At 46.0% G+C, this 9863-nt stretch overlaps 27 non-coding genes and 4 pseudogenes across 27 annotated transcripts; all 31 read left to right on the forward strand.

Annotated features, from left to right (window-relative positions):
• Nucleotides 1-77: 77 nt before the first annotated feature.
• On the forward strand, nt 78-196 carry LOC145811933 (5S ribosomal RNA). The gene has a single exon (XR_014355463.1). It is a non-coding gene; the product is annotated as a 5S ribosomal RNA (ribosomal RNA).
• A 201-nt stretch (nt 197-397) lies between these two features.
• On the forward strand, nt 398-516 carry LOC145811543 (5S ribosomal RNA). The gene has a single exon (XR_014355083.1). It is a non-coding gene; the product is annotated as a 5S ribosomal RNA (ribosomal RNA).
• A 191-nt stretch (nt 517-707) lies between these two features.
• LOC145810833 (5S ribosomal RNA) lies at nt 708-826 on the forward strand. Its single transcript, XR_014354388.1, has one exon. It is a non-coding gene; the product is annotated as a 5S ribosomal RNA (ribosomal RNA).
• Nucleotides 827-1020: 194 nt separating this feature from the next.
• On the forward strand, nt 1021-1139 carry LOC145810211 (5S ribosomal RNA). Its single transcript, XR_014353784.1, has one exon. It is a non-coding gene; the product is annotated as a 5S ribosomal RNA (ribosomal RNA).
• A 203-nt stretch (nt 1140-1342) lies between these two features.
• LOC145810047 (5S ribosomal RNA) lies at nt 1343-1461 on the forward strand. Its single transcript, XR_014353614.1, has one exon. It is a non-coding gene; the product is annotated as a 5S ribosomal RNA (ribosomal RNA).
• A 200-nt stretch (nt 1462-1661) lies between these two features.
• LOC145812369 (5S ribosomal RNA) lies at nt 1662-1780 on the forward strand (annotated as a pseudogene).
• A 194-nt stretch (nt 1781-1974) lies between these two features.
• On the forward strand, nt 1975-2093 carry LOC145810989 (5S ribosomal RNA). Its single transcript, XR_014354540.1, has one exon. It is a non-coding gene; the product is annotated as a 5S ribosomal RNA (ribosomal RNA).
• A 192-nt stretch (nt 2094-2285) lies between these two features.
• LOC145811772 (5S ribosomal RNA) lies at nt 2286-2404 on the forward strand. Its single transcript, XR_014355305.1, has one exon. It is a non-coding gene; the product is annotated as a 5S ribosomal RNA (ribosomal RNA).
• A 200-nt stretch (nt 2405-2604) lies between these two features.
• Nucleotides 2605-2723, forward strand: LOC145812062 (5S ribosomal RNA). Its single transcript, XR_014355588.1, has one exon. It is a non-coding gene; the product is annotated as a 5S ribosomal RNA (ribosomal RNA).
• A 191-nt stretch (nt 2724-2914) lies between these two features.
• LOC145809753 (5S ribosomal RNA) lies at nt 2915-3033 on the forward strand. The gene has a single exon (XR_014353315.1). It is a non-coding gene; the product is annotated as a 5S ribosomal RNA (ribosomal RNA).
• Nucleotides 3034-3227: 194 nt separating this feature from the next.
• On the forward strand, nt 3228-3346 carry LOC145811338 (5S ribosomal RNA). The gene has a single exon (XR_014354881.1). It is a non-coding gene; the product is annotated as a 5S ribosomal RNA (ribosomal RNA).
• A 200-nt stretch (nt 3347-3546) lies between these two features.
• On the forward strand, nt 3547-3665 carry LOC145810167 (5S ribosomal RNA). The gene has a single exon (XR_014353735.1). It is a non-coding gene; the product is annotated as a 5S ribosomal RNA (ribosomal RNA).
• A 200-nt stretch (nt 3666-3865) lies between these two features.
• Nucleotides 3866-3984, forward strand: LOC145812391 (5S ribosomal RNA; annotated as a pseudogene).
• Nucleotides 3985-4180: 196 nt separating this feature from the next.
• LOC145812370 (5S ribosomal RNA) lies at nt 4181-4299 on the forward strand (annotated as a pseudogene).
• Nucleotides 4300-4498: 199 nt separating this feature from the next.
• LOC145812222 (5S ribosomal RNA) lies at nt 4499-4617 on the forward strand. The gene has a single exon (XR_014355748.1). It is a non-coding gene; the product is annotated as a 5S ribosomal RNA (ribosomal RNA).
• Nucleotides 4618-4969: 352 nt separating this feature from the next.
• LOC145809298 (5S ribosomal RNA) lies at nt 4970-5088 on the forward strand. The gene has a single exon (XR_014352818.1). It is a non-coding gene; the product is annotated as a 5S ribosomal RNA (ribosomal RNA).
• Nucleotides 5089-5276: 188 nt separating this feature from the next.
• On the forward strand, nt 5277-5395 carry LOC145812051 (5S ribosomal RNA). The gene has a single exon (XR_014355577.1). It is a non-coding gene; the product is annotated as a 5S ribosomal RNA (ribosomal RNA).
• A 196-nt stretch (nt 5396-5591) lies between these two features.
• Nucleotides 5592-5710, forward strand: LOC145812107 (5S ribosomal RNA). The gene has a single exon (XR_014355631.1). It is a non-coding gene; the product is annotated as a 5S ribosomal RNA (ribosomal RNA).
• Nucleotides 5711-5905: 195 nt separating this feature from the next.
• On the forward strand, nt 5906-6024 carry LOC145811876 (5S ribosomal RNA). The gene has a single exon (XR_014355409.1). It is a non-coding gene; the product is annotated as a 5S ribosomal RNA (ribosomal RNA).
• Nucleotides 6025-6216: 192 nt separating this feature from the next.
• LOC145810063 (5S ribosomal RNA) lies at nt 6217-6335 on the forward strand. Its single transcript, XR_014353629.1, has one exon. It is a non-coding gene; the product is annotated as a 5S ribosomal RNA (ribosomal RNA).
• Nucleotides 6336-6531: 196 nt separating this feature from the next.
• LOC145811736 (5S ribosomal RNA) lies at nt 6532-6650 on the forward strand. Its single transcript, XR_014355269.1, has one exon. It is a non-coding gene; the product is annotated as a 5S ribosomal RNA (ribosomal RNA).
• A 197-nt stretch (nt 6651-6847) lies between these two features.
• Nucleotides 6848-6966, forward strand: LOC145812065 (5S ribosomal RNA). The gene has a single exon (XR_014355591.1). It is a non-coding gene; the product is annotated as a 5S ribosomal RNA (ribosomal RNA).
• A 199-nt stretch (nt 6967-7165) lies between these two features.
• Nucleotides 7166-7284, forward strand: LOC145811938 (5S ribosomal RNA). The gene has a single exon (XR_014355467.1). It is a non-coding gene; the product is annotated as a 5S ribosomal RNA (ribosomal RNA).
• Nucleotides 7285-7480: 196 nt separating this feature from the next.
• On the forward strand, nt 7481-7599 carry LOC145812256 (5S ribosomal RNA). Its single transcript, XR_014355785.1, has one exon. It is a non-coding gene; the product is annotated as a 5S ribosomal RNA (ribosomal RNA).
• Nucleotides 7600-7791: 192 nt separating this feature from the next.
• Nucleotides 7792-7910, forward strand: LOC145810641 (5S ribosomal RNA). The gene has a single exon (XR_014354201.1). It is a non-coding gene; the product is annotated as a 5S ribosomal RNA (ribosomal RNA).
• A 198-nt stretch (nt 7911-8108) lies between these two features.
• Nucleotides 8109-8227, forward strand: LOC145812358 (5S ribosomal RNA; annotated as a pseudogene).
• A 192-nt stretch (nt 8228-8419) lies between these two features.
• On the forward strand, nt 8420-8538 carry LOC145812266 (5S ribosomal RNA). The gene has a single exon (XR_014355800.1). It is a non-coding gene; the product is annotated as a 5S ribosomal RNA (ribosomal RNA).
• Nucleotides 8539-8734: 196 nt separating this feature from the next.
• On the forward strand, nt 8735-8853 carry LOC145810832 (5S ribosomal RNA). The gene has a single exon (XR_014354387.1). It is a non-coding gene; the product is annotated as a 5S ribosomal RNA (ribosomal RNA).
• A 197-nt stretch (nt 8854-9050) lies between these two features.
• LOC145811964 (5S ribosomal RNA) lies at nt 9051-9169 on the forward strand. Its single transcript, XR_014355492.1, has one exon. It is a non-coding gene; the product is annotated as a 5S ribosomal RNA (ribosomal RNA).
• A 192-nt stretch (nt 9170-9361) lies between these two features.
• On the forward strand, nt 9362-9480 carry LOC145811672 (5S ribosomal RNA). Its single transcript, XR_014355207.1, has one exon. It is a non-coding gene; the product is annotated as a 5S ribosomal RNA (ribosomal RNA).
• Nucleotides 9481-9673: 193 nt separating this feature from the next.
• Nucleotides 9674-9792, forward strand: LOC145810997 (5S ribosomal RNA). Its single transcript, XR_014354547.1, has one exon. It is a non-coding gene; the product is annotated as a 5S ribosomal RNA (ribosomal RNA).
• Nucleotides 9793-9863: the final 71 nt, after the last annotated feature.

Here is a 9863-nt window from a genome sequence, read left to right on the forward strand (position 1 = left end):
CCAGATTATCCGGTTCCATTCAATTTCATTTTATTTCCCGTCTACTGCTTAAAACAATAAAATCGCGATTAATCATCGGGTGCGATCATACCAGCACTAATGCACCGGATCCCATCAGAACTCCGCAGTTACGCGTGCTTAGACGAGAGTAGTAGTAGGATGGGTGACCCCCTGGAAAGTCCGCGTGTTGCACCCCTTTTGTACATTTTTCCACCTCCCCCTCTTTTTCTTTTTTTTTTTCCCGGACAGCCTGTCCGATTTTTAGCCCATTCAATCGCCTTCGCCTCCTTTTCGACAAATTTCTCCCTTTTAAACCATTTCCAGATTACCATGTTCCATTCAATTTCATTTTTTTTCCTGTCTACTGCTTAAAACAATAAAGTCGCGGTTAATCTTCTGGTGCGATCATACCAGCACTAACGCAACGGATCCCATCAGAACTCCGCAGTTAAGCGTGCTTGGGCGAGAGTAGTATTAGGATGGGTGACCCCCTGGGAAGTCCTCGTGTTGCCCCCTTTTGTCCCTTTTTCCACCCCCCTTTTTTTTTTCCCCCGGACAGCATGTCCGATTTTTTGCCCATTCAATCGCCTTCGCCTCCTTTTCGACTAATTTCTCCCTTTTAAACCATTTCCAGATTATCCTGTTCCATTCAATTTCATTTTTTTCCCCGTCTACTGCTTGAAACAATAAAGTCGCGGTTAATCTTCAGGTGCGATCATACCAGCACTAATGCACCGGATCCCATCAGAACTCCGCAGTTAAGCGTGCTTGGGCGAGAGTAGTACTAGGATGGGTGACCCCCTGGCAAGTCCTCGTGTTGCACCCCTTTTGTCCCTTTTTCCACCCCCTCCTTTTTTCTTTTCCCTGGACAGCCTGTCCGATTTTTAGCCCATTCAATCGCCTTCGCCTCCTTTTCGACAAATTTCTCCCTTCCAAACCATTTCCAGATTATACTGTTCCATTCAATTTCATTTTTTTTCCCGTCTACTGCTTAAAAAAATAAAGTCGCGGTTAATCTTCGGGTGCGATCATACCAGCACTAATGCACCGGATCCCATCAGAACTCCGCAGTTACGAGTGCTTGGGCGAGAGTAGTACTAGGATGGGTGACCCCCCGGGAAGTCCTCGTGTTGCACCCCTTTTGTCCCTTTTTCCACCTCCCCCCCTTTTTCTTTTTTTTTTTTCCAGGACAGCCTGTCCGATTTTTAGCCCATTCAATCGCCTTCGCCTCCTTTTCGACAAATTTCCCCCTTTTAAACGATTTCCAGATTACCATGTTCCATTCAATTTCATTTTTTTTTACCGTCTACTGCTTAAAACAATAAAATCGCGATTAATCTTCGGGTGCGATCATACCAGCACAAATGCACCGGATCCCATCAGAACTCCGCAGTTAAGCGTGCTTGGGCGAGAGTAGTACTAGGATGGGTGACCCCCCGGGAAGTCCTCGTGTTGCACCTCTTTTGTTCCTTTTTCCACCGCCCCCCCCCCCCTTTTTTTTTTTCCCGGACAGCCTGTCCGATTTTTAGCCCATTCAATCGCCTTCGCCTTCTTTTCGACAAATTTCTCCCTTTTAAACCATTTCCAGATTACCATGTTCCATTCAATTTTATTTTTTTTCCCGTCTACTGCTTAAAACAATAAAGTCGCGGTTAATCTTCTGGTGCGATCATACCAGCACTAATGCAACGTATCCCATCAGAACTCCGCAATTATGCGTGCTTGGGCGAGAGAAGTATTAGGATGGGTGACCCCCTGGGAAGTCCTCGTGTTGCCCACCTTTTGTCCCTTTTTCGACCCCCCCCCATTTTTTTTTTCCCCGGACATCCTGTCCGATTTTTAACCCATTCAATCGCCTTCGTCTCCTTTTCGACAAATTTCTCGCTTTTAAACCATTTCCATATTATCCTGTTCCATTCAATTTTATTTTTTTCCCATCTACTGCTTAAAACAATAAAGTCGCGGTTAATCTTCGGGTGCGATCATACCAGCACTAATGCACCGGATCCCATCAGAACTCCGCAGTTAAGCATGGTTGGGCGAGAGTAGTACTAGGATGGGTGACCCCCTGGGAAGTCCTCGTGTTGCACCCCTTTTGTCCCTTTTTCCACCCCCCCTTTTTTTTTTCCCCGGACAGCCTGTCTGATTTTTAGCCCATTAAATCTCCTTCGCCTCCTTTTCGACAAATTTCTCCCTTTTAAACCATTTCCAGATTATCCGGTTCCACTCAATTTCATTTTATTTCCCGTCTACTGCTTAAAACAATAAAATCGCGATTAATCATCGGGTGCGATCATACCAGCACTAATGCACCGGTTCCCATCAGAACTCCGCAGTTACGCGTGCTTGGACGAGAGTAGTACTAGGATGGGTGACCCCCTGGAAAGTCCACGTGTTGCACCCCTTCTGTACATTTTTCCACGTCCCCCCCTTTTTCTTTTTTTTTTCCCGGACAGCCTGTCCGATTTTTAGCCCATTCAATCGCCTTCGCCTCCTTTTCGACAAATTTCTCCCTTTTAAACCATTTCCAGATTACCATGTTCTATTCAATTTCATTTTTTTTCCTGTCTACTGCTTAAAACAATAAAGTCGCGGTTAATATTCTGGTGCGATCATACCAGCACTAATGCAACGGATCCCATCAGAACTACGCAGTTAAGCGTGCTTGGGCGAGAGTAGTATTAGGATGGGTGACCCCCTGGGAAGTCCTCGTGTTGCCCCCTTTTGTCCCTTTTTCCACCCCCCCCCTTTTTTTTCCCCGGACAGCCTGTCCGATTTTTAGCCCATTCAATCGCCTTCGCCTCCTTTTCGACAAATTTCTCCCTTTTAAACCATTTCCAGATTATCCTGTTCCATTCAATTTCATTTTTTTCCCCGTCTACTGCTTAAAACAATAAAGTCGCGGTTAATCTTCGGGTGCGATCATACCAGCACTAATGCACCGGATCCCATCAGAACTCCGCAGTTAAGCGTGCTTGGGCGAGAGTAGTACTAGGATGGCTGACCCCCTGGGAAGTCCTCGTGTTGCACCCCTTTTGTCCCTTTTTCCACCCCCTCCATTTTTTTTTTCCCTGGACAGCCTGTCTGATTTTTAGCCCATTCAATCGCCTTCGCCTCCTTTTCGACAAATTTCTCGCTTCCAAACCATTTCCAGATTATACTGTTCCATTCAATTTCATTTTTTTTCCCGTCTACTGCTTAAAACAATAAAGTCGCGGTTAATCTTCGGGTGCGATCATACCGGCACTAGTGCACCGGATCCCATCAGAACTCCGCAGTTACGAGTGCTTGGGCGAGAGTAGTACGAGGATGGGTGACCCCCCGGGAAGTCCTCGTGTTGCACCCCTTTTGTTCCTTTTTCCACCTCCTCCCCTTTTTCTTTTTTTTTTCCAGGACCGCCTGTCCGATTTTTAGCCCATTCAATCGCCTTCGCCTCCTTTTCGACAAATTTCCCCCTTTTAAACGATTTCCAGATTACCATGTTCCATTCAATTTCATTTTTTTTCCCGTCTACTGCTTAAAACAATAAAATCGCGTTTAATCTTCGGGTGCGATCATACCAGCACAAATGCACCGGATCCCATCAGAACTCCGCAGTTAAGCGTGCTTGGGCGAGAGTAGTACTAGGATGGGTGACCCCCCGGGAAGTCCTCGTGTTGCACCTTTTTTGTCCCTTTTTCCACTGCCCCCCCCCCTCCTTTTTTTTTTCCCGGACAGCCTGTCCGATTTTTAGCCCATTCAATCACCTTCGCCTTCTTTTCGACAAATTTCTCCCTTTTAAACCATTTCCAGATTACCATGTTCCATTCAATTTTATTTTTTTTCCAGTCTACTGCTTAAAACAATAAAGTTGCGGTTAATCTTCTGGTGCGATCATACCAGCACTAATGCAACGTATCCCATCAGAACTCCGCAATTATGCGTGCTTGGGCGAGAGAAGTATTAGGATGGGTGACCCCGTGGGAAGTCGTCGTGTTGCCCACCTTTTGTCCCTTTTTTGATCCCCCCCCCCGTTTTTTTTTTCCCAGGACATCCTGTCCGATTTTTAACCCATTCAATCGCCTTCGCCTCCTTTTCGACAAATTTCTCGCTTTTAAACCATTTCCAGATTATCCTGTTCCATTCAATTTTATTTTTTTCCCATCTACTGCTTAAAACAATAAAGTCGCGGTTAATCTTCTGGTGCGATCATACCAGCACTAATGCAACGTATCCCATCAGAACTCCGCAATTATGCGTGCTTGGGCGAGAGAAGTATTAGGATGGGTGACCCCCTGGGAAGTCCTCGTGTTGCCCACCTTTTGTCCCTTTTTCGACCCCCCCCCCCCCGTTTTTTTTTTTCCCCAGACATCCTGTCCGATTTTTAACCCATTCAATCGCCTTCGCCTCCTTTTCGACAAATTTCTCGCTTTTAAACCATTTCCAGATTATCCTGTTCCATTCAATTTTATTTTTTTCCCATCTACTGCTTAAAACAATAAAGTCGCGGTTCATCTTCGGGTGCGATCATACCAGCACTAATGCACCGTATCCCTTCAGAACTCCGCAGTTAAGCGTGCTTGGGCGAGAGTAGTACTAGGATGGGTGACCCCCTGCGAAGTCCTCATGTTGTACCACTTTTATCCATTTTTCCACCCCCCCATTTTTTTTTTCCCCGGACAGCCTGTCCGATTTTTAGCCAATTCAATCGCCTTCGCCTTCTTTTCGACAAATTTCTCCCTTGTAAACCATTTTCAGATTATCCTGTCCCATTCAATTTCATTTTTTTTCCCTTTTGTCCCTTTTTCCACTCCCCCCCCCCTTTTTTTTTTCCCTGGACAGCCTGTCCGATTTTTAGCCCATTCAATTGCCTTCGCCTCCTTTTCCACAAATTTCTCCCTTTTAAACCATTTCCAGATTATCCTGTTCCATTCAATTTTATTTTTTTTCCCGTCTACTGCTTAAAACAAAAAAGTCGCGGTTAATCTTTGGGTGCGATCATACCAGCACTAATGCACCGGATCCCATCAGAACTCCGCAGTTAAGCGTGCTTGGGCGAGAGTAGTACTAGGATGGGTGACCCCCAGGGAAGTCCTCGTGTTGCACCCCTTTTTCCACACCCCACCCCTTTTTTTTTTTCCCCGGACAGCCTGTCCGATTTTTTGCCCATTAAATCGCCTTCGCCTCATTTTTGACAAATTTCTCCCTTTTGAACCATTTCCAGATTATCCTGTTCCATTCAATTTCATTTTTTTTCCCGTCTACTGCTTAAAACAAAAAAGTCGCGGTTAATCTTCGGGTGTGATCATACCAGCACTAATGCACCGGATGCCATCAGAACTCCGCCGTTAAGCGTGCTTGGGCGAGAGTAGTACTAGGATGGGTGACCCCCTAGGAAGTCTTCGTGTTGCACACCTTTTGTCCCTTTTTCCACACCCCCCCTTTTTTTTTTTTCCCCGGACAGCTTGTCCGATTTTTAGCACATTCAATCGCCTTCGCCTCCATTTCGACAAATTTCTCCGTTTTAAACCATTTCCAGATTATCCTGTTCCATTCAATTTCATTTTTTTTCCCGTCTACTGCTTGAAACAATAAAGTCGCGGTTAATCTTCGGGTGCGATCATACCAGCACTAATGCAACGGATCCCATCAGAACTCTGCAGCTAAGCGTGCTTGGGCGACAGTAGTATTAGGATGGGTGACCCCCTGGGAAGTTCTCGTATTGCCCCCTTTTGTCCCTTTTTCCACCCTCCCCTATTTCTTTTTTTTCCCCGGACGGCCTCTCCGATTTTTAGCCCATTCAATCGCCTTCGCCTCTTTTTCGACAAATTTCTCCCCTTTAAACCATTTCCAGATTATCCTGTTCCATTCAATTTCATTTTTTTCCCGTCTACTGCTTAAAACAATAAAGTCGCGATTAATCTTCGGGTGCGATCATACCAACACTAATGCACCGGATACCATCAGAACTCCGCAGTTAAGCGTGCTTGGGCGAGAGTAGTACCAGGATGGGTGACCCCCTGGGATGTCCTCGTGTTGCACCCCTTTTGTGCCATTTTCCACCCCCCCTTTTTTTTTTCCCCGGACAGCCTGGCCGATTTTTAGCCCATTCAATCGTCTTCGCCTCCTTTTCGACAAATTTCACCCTTTTAAACCATTTCCAGATTATCCTGTTCCATTCAATTTCATTTTTTTTCCCGTCTACTGCTTAAAACAAAAAAGTCGCGGTTAATCTTCAGGTGCGATCATACCAGCACTAATGCACCGGATCCCATCAGAACTCCGCAGTTAAGCGTGCTTGGGCGAGAGTAGTACTAGGATGGGTGACCCACTGGGAAGTCCTCGTGTTGCACCCCTTTTGTGCCTTTTTCCACCCCCACCCCTTTTTTTTTTTTCCCGGACAGCCTGTCCGATTTTTAGCCCATTCAATCGCCATCGCCTCCTTTTCGACAAATTTCTCCCTTTTAAACCATTTCTAGATTATCCTGTTCCATTCAATTTCATTTTTTTTCCCGTCTACGGCTTAAAACAATAAAGTCGCGGTTAATCTTCGGGTGCGATCATACCAGCACTAATGCACCGGATCCCATCAAAACTCCGCAGTTAAGCGTGGTTAGGCGAGAGTAGTACTAGGATGGGTGACCCCCTGGGAAGTCCTCGTGTTGCACCCCTTTTGTCCCTTATTCCACTCCCCCCCCCCTTTTTTTTTTCCCCGGACAGCCTGTCTGATTTTTAGCCCATTCAATCGCCTTCGCCTCCTTTTCGACAAATTTCTCCCTTTTAAACCATTTCCAAATTATCCGGTTCCATTCAATTTCATTTTTTTTCCCGTCTACTGCTTAAAATAATAAAATCGCGATTAATCTTCGGGTGCGATCATACCAGCAGTAATGCACCGGATCCCATCAGAATTCCGCAGTTAAGCGTGCTTGGGTGAGAGTAGTGCTAGGATGGGTGTCCCCGTGGGAAGTCCTCGTGTTGCACCCATTTTGTACCTTATTCCACTCCCCCCCCCTTTTTTTTTTTTTCCCCGGACAGCCTGTCCGATTTTTATCCCATTCAATCGCCTTCGCCTCCTTTTCGACAAATTTCTCCCTTTTAAACCATTTCCAGATCATCCTGTTCCATTCAATTTCATTTTTTTTCCCATCTACTGCTTAAAACAATAAAGTCGCGGTTAATCTTCGGGTGCGATTATACCAGCACTAATGCACCGGATCCCATCAGAACTCAGCAGTTAAGCGTGCTTGGGCGAGAGTAGTACTAGGATGGATGATCCCCTGGGAAGTCCTCGTGTTGCATCGCTTTTCTCCCTTTTCCACCCCCCCTCCGTTTTTTTTTTCCCCCGGACAGCCTGTACGATTTTTAGCCCATTCAATCGCCTTCGCCTCATTTTCGACAAATTTCTCCCTTTTAAACCATTTCCAGGTTATCCTGTTCCATTCAATTTCATTTTTTTTCCCGTCTACTACTTAAAACAATAAAGCCGCGATTAATCTTCGGGTGCGATCATACCTGCACTAATGCACCGGATCCCATCAGAACTCCGCAGTTAAGCGTGGTTGGGCGAGAGTAGTGCTAGGAAGGGTGACCCCCTGGGAAGTCCTCGTGTTAAACCCCTTTTGTCCCTTTTTCCACCCCCCTCTTTTTTTTTCCCCGGACAGCCTGTCCGATTTTTAGCCCATTCAATCGCCTTCGCCTCCTTTTCAACAAATTTCTCCCTTTTGAACCATTTCCAGATTATCCTGTTCCATTCAATTTCATTTTTTTTCCTGTCTACTGCTTAAAACAATAAAATCGCGATTAATCTTCGAGTGCGATCATACCAGCACTAATGCACCGGATCCCATCAAAACTCCGCAGTTAAGCGTGCTTGGGCGAGAGTAGTACTAGGATGGGTGACCCCCTGGGAAGTCCTCGTGTTGCACCCCTTTTTGTCCCTTTTTCCACCGCCCCTCCTTTTTTTTTTTTTCCCGGACAGCCTGTCCGATTTTTAGCCCATTCAATCGCCTTCCCCTCCTTTTCGACAAATTTCTCCCATTTCAACCATTTCCAGATTACCATGTTCCATTCAATTTCATTTTTTTTCCCGTCTACTACATAAAACAATAAAGTCGCGGTTAATCTTCTGGTGCGATCATACCGGCACCAATTAAACTGATCCCATCAGAACTCCGCAGTTAAGCGTGCTTGGGCGATAGTAGTATTAGGATGGGTGACCCCCTGGGAAGTCCTCGTGTTGCCCCGTTTTGTCCCTTTTTCCACACCCCCCCCTTTTTTTTTTCCCCGGACATCCTGTCCGATTTTTTGCCCATACAATCGCCTTCGCCTCCTTTTCGACAAATTTCTCCCTTTTAAACCATTTCCAGATTATCCTGTTCCATTCAATTTCATTTTTTCCCGTCTACTGCTTAAAACAATAAAGTCGCGGTTAATCTTCGGGTGCGATCATACCAGCACTAATGCACCGGATACCATCAGAACTCCGCAGTTAAGCGTGACAGGGCGACAGTAGTACTAGGATGGGTGACCCCCTGGGATGTCCTCGTGTTGCACCCCTTTTGCCCCTTTTTCCAACCCCCCCCTTTTTTTTTTTTCCGCGGACAGCCTGGCCGATTTTTAGCCCATTCAATCGCCTTCGCCTCCTTTTCGACAAATTTCTCCCTTTTAAACCATTTCCGGATTGTCCGGTTCCATTCAATTTCATTTTTTTTCCCGTCTACTGCTTAAAACAATAAAGTCGCGGTTAATCTTCAGGTGCGAGCATACCAGCACTAATGCACCGGATCCCATCAGAACTCCGCAGTTAAGCGTGCTTGGGCGAGAGTAGTACTAGGATGGGTGATCCCCTGGGAAGTCCTCGTGTTGCACCCCTTTTGTTCCTTTTTCCACCGCCCCCCCTTTTTTTTTTCTTCCCGGACAGCCTGTCCAATTTTTAGCCCATTCAATCGCCTTCGTCTCCTTTTCGACAAATTTCTCCCTTTTAAACCATTTCTGGATTACTATGTTCCATGCAATTTAATTTTTTTTCCCGTCTACTGCGTAAAACAATAAAGTCGCGGTTAATCTTCTGGTGCGATCATACCAGCACTAATGCAACGGATCCCATCAGAACTCCGCAGATAAGCGTGCTTGGGCGAGAGTAGTATTAGGATGGGTGACCCCCTGGGATGTCCTCGTGTTGCACCCCTTTTGTCCCTTTTTCAACCCCCCCCTTTTTTTTTCCCCGGACAGCCTGTCTGATTTTTAGCCCATTCAATCGCCTTCTCCTCCTTTTCAACAAATTTCTCCCTTTTAAACCATTTCCAGATTATCTTGTTCCATTCAATTTCATTTTTTTTCCCGTCTACTGCTTAAAACAATAAAATCGCGATTAATCTTCGGGTGCGATCATACCAGCACTAATGCACCGGACCCCATCAGAACTCCGCAGTTAAGCGCGCTTCGGCGAGAGTAGTACCAGGATGGGTGACCCCCTGGGAAGTCCTCGTGTTGCACCCTTTTGACCCTTTTTCCACCCCCCCCCTTTTTTTTTTCCCCGGACAGCATGTCCGATTTTTAGCCCATTCAATCGCCTTCGCCTCCTTTTCGACAAATTTCTCCCTTTTAAACCATTTCCAGATTATCCTGTTCCGTTCAATTTCATTTTTTTTCCCGTCTACTGCTTAAAACAATAAAGTCGCGGTTAATCTTCGGGTGCGATCATACCAGCACTAATGCACCGGATCCCTTCAGAACTCCGTAGTTAAGCGTACTTGGGCGAGAGTAGTACTAGGATGGGTGATCCCCTGGGAAGTCCTCGTGTTGCACCCCTTTTGTCCCTTTTTCCACCCCTTTTTTCTTTCCGGGGATAGCCTGTCCGATTTTTAGCCCATTCACTCGCC

This window comes from Camellia sinensis, chromosome 14 (genome assembly GCF_055761805.1).
Source record: "Camellia sinensis isolate YWXY chromosome 14, ASM5576180v1, whole genome shotgun sequence".
NCBI classification, from domain to species: domain Eukaryota; kingdom Viridiplantae; phylum Streptophyta; class Magnoliopsida; order Ericales; family Theaceae; genus Camellia; species Camellia sinensis.